The following is an 8997-nucleotide window of genomic DNA, read 5'->3' on the forward strand; positions in this document are numbered from 1 at the left end:
TTCTGGACTGCAGTTTCAAAAAGGGCAGAGAAGTATAATTGCCAATAACTCAGTTTCTGAAGAGTGGTTAACATCCCAGAATACTTGTGCATACACAGAGCAATGAATAACTCTATCACATAAGGTGGGTGACTGACTGGGTGTGGGGAGATTAGAAAGGTGATAGGGGAAGCAAAGATGTATCCAATAGGCAAATGGTATCAGACATTGTTAATCTGACTCAGCTGCTTGTTCCTACCACATTTTGCTGGGTCTGGAGGTTGCTGGCCTTCTCCTGTTCATCTTCATCCTTCGGGTTCAACTCAAACAAATATCGCTGTAACTCCTTGCTCTCCTGCTTCAATGTGACCAACTTCTTCTTCATACATGCCTGGTCCATCAGGAGCCGGCTGTGCAGGTTGCTGGAAACACACTCTGCATAGTAAGATCCTGAAGCCTCTTCCTCCCATTCCAACTGCCAAATCCCACAAACTCCACCAGGACCCAGATACCCATAAAGACTTCATAGAATACATCTCCATACATGTAAGGCTGCTGCACAAAGAGCAAATGGCCAATCCAGGGAAGAATAAATTGTTTCTGTGACCCAAGCACCAATAAGAGTCCATGTCTGTCCAAAAGAACAAGGGATCTACAACTACCCATGAGAGCCCAATGCATCGGGACAGCATCAATTAGTAGGCAGCAAATAACCACAAGAGGACAGTATGACCAAGGGAGGTCATGCAAACCATGTGGTCCACACATTGAGCTTTGTTAAACCTGGTATGACCCCAGAGCCGCAGGTTGGCCTAATAACACTCTGATGCCTGAATCAGTGTAGTTCTATCCAGAGCCTTGTAAAGATGCATAGACACTGTGGTGAGAAGTCACAGTCTCTTAAAGAACTGAAACTGAGTCCAAAAGACCCACAGCACAGTGATATTTAAACAGCAGAAGACATGGACCCAGAGCTGCAGGCTCTCCAGTCCAGAACAAAGAGAGGCAGACATGGCCATTCCACAAGTGATGGGCCCTTCTGACCAGTACTTACCGATAGAAGTTAATCTCCTTCTTGAGCTCCTGAAATTTCTCACGATGTTCAATGTTCTTTGTGTCTAAGTTGTGCAGTAATGACATGACCTCTTTCTCCTTTATCTTCAAGTTTTCATAAAATGGATTTGGCCTGAAGTAGGGGCTGGCCCCAGGAAGATAGAACCCAATGAACATCCAGGTTTAGGATTATATGAACTCAGGCTGTGTCCTGTACTACCCCAGTCCTGGAAGGACACTTTCTGAATTCTACATATTTGAATTCTTCAGCTTCAGAAACTTGGAATTATGTGCCCAGGACAACAGAAGCTAAGCACCCAGATAAAGGGTTCCCTGGCTCACTTTTTTCAATCAGGAGGGCTGGATCTGCATTCAAACCTGTTATGCTGTCAAGAGCCTAGGCCACAGCTCTTACGCTAACACACACACACACACACACACACACACACACACACACACACACACACACATCCAGAAACCTCTGATTTCATTTTTCCTGTTTTGACAAGTGGAATGCTACAAGCCGAATAACTAATATTCTAGAGGCAGACAGTACACATAATTCTGGAGATGAGACCAGATATTGCCACAAACTTATAATCTGCTCAAGGTATACAAATGTATAGACAAATGTGACCACACAGGCAAAGAACTGTACTGTTGAAAGTGGGGCTTCCAAAATAAAGTACTTACACCTCCATGAAACTATTATACAGGTATATCCTGAGGTCAAAAAACAGACCCCTAAATTCCAAGGGTGGAGGGACACAGAAACATATAAAAGTTGTGCATATGCATGCAGACCTGTGCACACACAGACACACAAACTGGGACACACCCACAAGAAAAGAAAATTAAACAGACTCAGAGAATGAGAAAGAGAGACAAATATGGAAAGAGCACAATGAGAATCATTAGAAATGTATGCACCATTACTGTCTCAGTGTTTAAGGCACACAGACAAGAAGGAACAGGCCAGAGCCTCAGGCCTTCTAGTTAAGCATGGAGATGAACAATGTGGGACCTGTTACTTAAGGGTGCTGCCATGAGATGATAGCGTTCAGTCACATTCCTAGCAAGTACAAACACTGTCCACAAACTCACAGCACCTAGAACCTTGCAAAGCTGCCACTTGTCAAGGGCTTTCCAATTGTACACTGGGAACTCATGCTCCAGTGACTTTATCCCTGAATTCTTCACTCAGATCACAAGTTCAGATTTTCAACAGGCAGAATCAGAGGGTCCATGTCCAAACTCACTCCTCAGTAAGGGTCAGGTTCTGAATTTCCTCTCTATGGGAGATGAGGTTTAGAACAAGGTCGTTTGTTTGGAGCAATGCATACCTCTTGTTCATGGATCCACCTGCCACATAAAGGAGGCGATCTGTCAGCTCATTTCTCTCCTTGGTAGTTAGCTCCAGTTCTCTATTCAGCCTCTCCTCTTCCTCGTTGGCCTGCACCTTGTTTAGGATATTTTCAGGGGATGACGTCTGTCTGCAGGCCTCTGTAGGTAGAAGAACACAAGTGAACCCGCATGGGGTGAATGCATAGAGCATACACAGACCACAGTGAGGTCTAAACAGGAGAACATGCTTGGAAGCCAGTGTCACTGCAAGAAGTTTGGTCTGTGTAAGAGGCATCCTAAGTGGATCACAGTTCCCCCCACTACTATATAGAGACCAAGAGATGTAAGCAGCCAGTTGTTCCCTATGCCTGCCCACACAGGCTTACAAGTACCAGAGAGATGCCTTCTCCACGATTATTATCAGGTACGCAGGCTACAACCTGGTTTCAGGACCCTCACCCCTCTGGTTTCAGAAGTCAGATCATCAATTCAGCATCCACAATGACTTGATTGATCAGGGAAACTCAGATATCCTACACTGTTACTCTAGTCCAATAACTTTGCATTAAAAAGTCATGTAGGGGGAGGACATGGTCAACAGACTTATTAATTCCCCCTACTGAAATGACAAATGCCCCAGAAGTGCCAATAGGTTACAGGCTCTTTCTCTACCTGCTCCATATAGTTTGGCTACTGTAGAAAAATATCTGCCACACAGAACCTCTAATATATGAAGGTAAGATTGGCCCCGTCAGCCAGAGGTAGTCAGAGGAGTTCTAAGAATATAAGGTCATGGCCAGGAGCACAGTTCTCTCCCTCTTACTACTGTCAGATAGTCACTGAATTGAAAGAAGCAATGAAAGTGAAGTACATTGATGCCCTGTTTAATTCAGAAAAGTTATACCCTCCATGACTCCTGGTGGTGTTATAATATCAATTTAACATACCGAATGAACTGTAAAAGTAAAGACTAGAAGTTCACCCAATAATAGCATAGGCATTGCCATATCTTCCATGTGGTTATGGAGAAACTAATGATGTGAAAAACTTGACTTTCAGGAATTGTGATAATCATGGAATTCAATATCTGTGGAGATGTTCCAGTGGTTGTGGCCCATTGCTATAAAGGCCAGCTGAAGGCCCCCACACTCACCCCTGAGAGGAAGCTCAACATACACTGCCCAGAACTTACTCCACATTCCCCATGTGTCCATCATTACCTTTAGGTTTCGTTTGCTTCACTCTAGACTCTTCTCTAACAACATCAACTCTCCCAAAGCACCTACAAAGACAGGAAAACATGTCTGTGGATATATCCTTTGGACACTAAGAGAAAAAGTAGGGAATTGGTTGTCACAACCATACTGGTGACATCACAGGGATTCCAAGGTCTCTCTAGGAGACAATAGAATGTCCACGAAGGGACGGCTGATGTCATGGATAACAGACTTTGCCTCCCTGCTAATGTTCTCCCTGTACTGAGCAAAAGCTGATGGACCCTTTTCAGGGGACTTCCCTGTGGCATAGCCACTGAGCACCACATGCTTCCAAAGCCAAATTTGGCTCTAGGCTTGATTGGAAAAATCTAAGTCATTGCTATGTATCTAAATGAGTGCTTCCTCCCCAATCCCTGCACAGAAATGTTTCATCCTACCTCAAATTCTCCTCAGTCAGCAATATTACCCATTAAAGATTACTGAGAAATCACACCAGTTCCTATAAGTAGCCAAAGACGTCTCCTGTCTCATCATGTGCAGGTGCATGAAATCACACCCAGAAATAGCCTGTAGGATAGGTTGCAATGTGGGTGTGTGTTATAGGTACAACCTGAAGCTTTGTGCTTAACATTTGACAGTTGCCACCAGATTCCTTAGGAGAAAGAATTGCATTCATTATGGTCCTGGCAACAATGTGGTGATCTGTTAGGAGAGGAAACTGAAATATTGGTCCACCAGTGAATGAACCCCCAGGCTGAGTGTAGGGCTCTCCTCTTTGCACTTAAGTTACCAAAGTAGGATTGCTTACAAGCCTCACTAAGCTATAACGTGTGATTTCATCTGAAAAATGAAATAGTCAGCAGATGTGTGTGTGTGTGGGGGGGGTGCAGCCAAAGGAGTAGGACAAGCCTAGAGACATAACTCAGTGGACAGAGTAAGAAACAAGCATCTTTACTCCTGTTTCATGGATCACCCCACAAAACACAAAAGCATTTATCGTACATTTATCTCCATCCACCATGGAGAAGCCCTTGTTCCTGCTGCAGGGAGGAGAGTCTGGTGCCCACAAGATGGCTGAAGGGGAGCTGAGAGTGGACAGCTTCATCACCCGCCTGCTGGAGGTATGAGGATATCGTCCGGGAAAAATTGTGCAGATGACTGGAGCAGAAGTCCGAGGGCTGTGTATCACGTCTCGTGAAATCTTTCTTAGCCAGCCAACAGCTGTGAACACAGGTTTCTTTTGGAGAGCAGGCCTGTGCAGGCCCAGAAACTAGGTGGGACAGTTCAAGCTACCCTTTTTCCATGGCCAATCTCAGATCATATTCAGAAAGTATTTCTTGGGCTAAGGAGATGGCTTAGTGGTTAAGAGCACTGACAGCTCTTCCAGAGGTCCTGAGTTCAAATCCCAGCAACCACATGGTGGCTCACAACCATCTGTAATGAGATATGATGCCCTCTTCTGGTGAGTCTGAAGACAGTCACGGTGTACTTGTATATATTAAATAAATAAATAAATCTTTAAAAAAAAGAGTATTTCTTCCAGGTGAGGAATTTCCAATTTATGGAATTGAACTAACTTACTGATGGTGGAAGTGACACAGAGAGTTAAAGTACAGAAGGAATAATCCAGAATGTCCACCAACAGTTGCTGTCACACCAGGACTTTTAAAATCTCAGCTGCTAGAGAAGCAATGTAGTCTTTGGTTATTCTCAAGCTTAGGTCTTCTAGTCATTATAAGCTGACCATGACACAAAAAGAGTCATCTACATCAAAATAGAGAATAGTAACTAGATTCACACCACACTATCACATTACTACTGTATTTGAGGTTCTCAGTTAATATCTAAGAACCTGGAAGAGGCCTGCGTCTTGCTACACATACTCATAATTTATGTCCCCATTGTCAACTGAGATTCTTCATGCAGCCTGGGGTCAGGATGTCATCCCACAAAGCACAAAACACCCATCTCAGATAAACATGTATGGTTTATTGAATCCAAAACACCCATGAATTTCAGGACACAATTAAATGTTGAAACCTAAGGATAATAGATAGAGAAGAGAATTAAGATTTCTAGTTCATAGATCCAGTAAACACCTTCAACAAATCATAGCAGCAAACTTCCATAAGGTAAAGAAAGAAAAGGCCATAAAGGTACAACAAGCCTACAGAACATCAAACTAATTGTACCAGAAAAATTCCTCCATTCACATAATAATTAAAACGCTAAATGCACAGATCAAGAAAGAACATTAGAAGGGGTAAGGTATAAATATCTAGTAACAAATAAATTCAGACGTATCTGAATTACACCAGACTTCTCAACAGAGATTCTAAAAGTCAGAAAATCTTGGGCAGATGTAATGCAGACACAGGCTCCTATATCCAGCATAATCCTCAATCACCATAAAAGGAGGAACCAGGATATTTCATGACAAAACCAAATTTAAACATTTCTTTTCTGTAAGAAAGCACAACAGAGGCTAATAGGAGGAAAACTCCAAGACAATGAACTAAACTATACCCAAGAAAAACCAAGAAATTAATCTTCTCTCAATAATTTAAAAAAAGAGAAGCACACAAGCATAATTTCACATATAACCAGAAAAAGAAGAGAATGCAGCAATAATTGGCTTTAATATCTGAACAGATCCTCTTTCCCTAATCCCCAAGCTCCCAGGGGCCAAACTGCCAGCCAAAGTGTATGCAAGGATGCTCTATGGTTCAAGGTGAGGCCTGTAGCCCCACCAAATGCAGATCCTAGAGGAGTGAGGTGGGGATGGATATGTGTGGGTGGGGGAGCACTGTCACATAGGCAAAGCTGAGCAGAAATGGGATGTAAATATGATGAGGGGAGTGTGGAAAGCAGGACAACAGTTGAAATGTAAATAAATAAAATAACCGATAATAAAAAATAGCCAAAAATAAAATAACAAGTAAAAAGGTAAATGAAAATTAAACCAAACCAACCAAACAAACAAACAAAAATCCCTGTAGTGTATTGACCTAATGCTGCTTGTATTTTAATGCTAATTTGTAGAACTCAAGACTGGTTAACCCCAAATAACTGACCCTGCTCCCAGTTAACTATGATTATAAAGAAGCCACCAGCCAACAGCTGCACAGCAGACAGATGGGGGAGGTGAGCTTTGAGGGCTTTGCTAGAGAGGATCATGAGGAGGGAAGAAGGAGGAAGAAGCTGCCAGAGAATGAAGGAAGAACGTGTGTGATGGAGAGGAGGGAGGAAGGAGGACAGCAGCCATGGTTAAGGGAAAGGAGAGCCTGGTCCTGAGGGCTGTCCAAGTGGAACAAAGAGCAGCCAAGATGCTACACAGCCTGTAAGAGTTGAGCGTTATTGTTTGGAAAGTAGATCTGATACCATGGAGGGCAGGCAGCTGCACAGCTACTGTGCTGACTAATGCACACTAAAATAAATTTAACAAAATATGTATAACCAGTAAGACAGCTCTGTAGAGGATCCTAAAAGGAATACTTTAGTTTGAAGGGCAGGACAAAATACCAGAGAACACAGGGGATAAATTAATAAAACTAGGAAAGTTAATCAAAGAAGACTGTGAAAACCACAAAAATTAACAAAATGACAAAATTTAATACATAGGTTTAAATAATAGTTACATATCACTAAACTCAATATCTTGGGTGGTGGGGCATGAATTCTGCCATGGACTGAACTCAGAAAGGTGGGGTTGGGAGAAACATGTCTGGTTAAATAGTCCACCCACATTGTGTCAATGTGATTCAATCTAAGGACAAAGAAGTGGAGCATCTCTCAGGGCTTTCTTCTAACCCCTTGAAAGGATCACTGGGGTTTGACCTCAGTACTTCATACTTCTTGCTAGGTCAGCGAAACTCAGGGAAGTTTGAGATTGTCATAGCACAGTATTAGGCTAGATATACTGAATAGATGATACTAAGTTGTTCAGATGGTGATACCCATTTGCATGTGTTCTTAATGTGGACCTAAGGAAAGAGAGATCAAGGTCCTTAGAATAGAAGGAACATTCCCAGTCCTTTTCTACCATTCCAGACTGAAAGGCTGGTAGGGAGAAAGTGGTAAATAATAAAGAATTAATAGATGATGCTTTGAATGAAGGGTTGGTTTTTGTGCTGGTTTTAGACAGGGTCTCACGTATCCATGTTGCCCTCTCCCTGGCTGGCCCGGTTCACTTTGAAGTCAGTGCTTCCATTTCCAATAGACAGTCTTACAAGAGGGGCCTCCGAGGTCTCTGAGGACAGCATTAGCCATTGACAGTTGAGGTGTGCAACCCACAACTATAGTTTTAGCCACTTTGTTCCATGTCTACCAGCTATTTCAGATTGTTGCTGTTCTATGCCTGACAATCAAGGACACAGAAAAATAACCTGATAGAGAGCAAGGACATGGTGATCACATCCTTGCCTCTGCTGTATGTTCTGGATGAGGTTTGTTAAAATTCCAATATTGCAAAAAGCTTTATATAGGGCCCATCACATTAAGGGTCACTATGCACTGTTTCATCTAAAATGGCGTAATCAGAACTGACCGCCAGACAACACTTCCTGCGAAGTTCCTATGAGAAGCTTAAGTTTTTTGTGTTTTTTCTTCTTCCTTCCTTCCTTCCTTCCTTCCTTCCTTCCTTTCTTTCTTTCTTCCTTTCTTTCTTTCTTTCTTTCTTTCTTTCTTTCGCTTTATAGGTTTAGAGGAATGTATTTTGGGCCACGGATCTGCCCCTAGTATCTCTGCTATGGATGTGATCAATCAGTGTTAGTGTATGCATTCAATAAAATGTCCATTTTTGACTAAGGTAGATGCTTCTGTGTTTTGTGGGGTGACCCATTGTCAATGTGTAGTGAGTTGGGGCCCTGGGTATGGTCGCATACCCCCAGGACACAGGGGGTGCAGAGCAAAGGCAGAAGAAACTGCACGCAGTTGCAAGCTTTATTAATCCTTATTAAGCTAAGAATATGCATTACTACAATTTTCATTGTGTCAAGATACCATAAGATTATTATTCCCAGGATACCAGGAACAATGAGGGAAGATTAAACAAAGAAAGACGAATAAACAAAAGCTTCTTCTAAAAATATTCATATAACATATCACCTCTCTTATTATAATCAAAATATACTCACCATTACCAAGAGAGCGTTAGAACCACTTCCACAGAAACGGGACACAGCAGAACATAATTTAAGGCCAAGTGAGAAAAACATTTTCTTCTCCAGGGCGGCATTCCAGCCCCTACTTGAATCTGTCACCAGGCCTTTCTTGACCTTGCCTGGGAGCTACATCTCTATGTCTTAACAATTCCTTCTTTTTTCTTTTGTTTTAAAGTAACACTTTACATAACATAGCTAAAGGTCCTTGTAGGGGTTTAGTCATGTAAAAATAAAGCAACATA

This window comes from Rattus norvegicus, chromosome 19 (genome assembly GCF_036323735.1).
Source record: "Rattus norvegicus strain BN/NHsdMcwi chromosome 19, GRCr8, whole genome shotgun sequence".
NCBI lineage: Eukaryota > Metazoa > Chordata > Mammalia > Rodentia > Muridae > Rattus > Rattus norvegicus.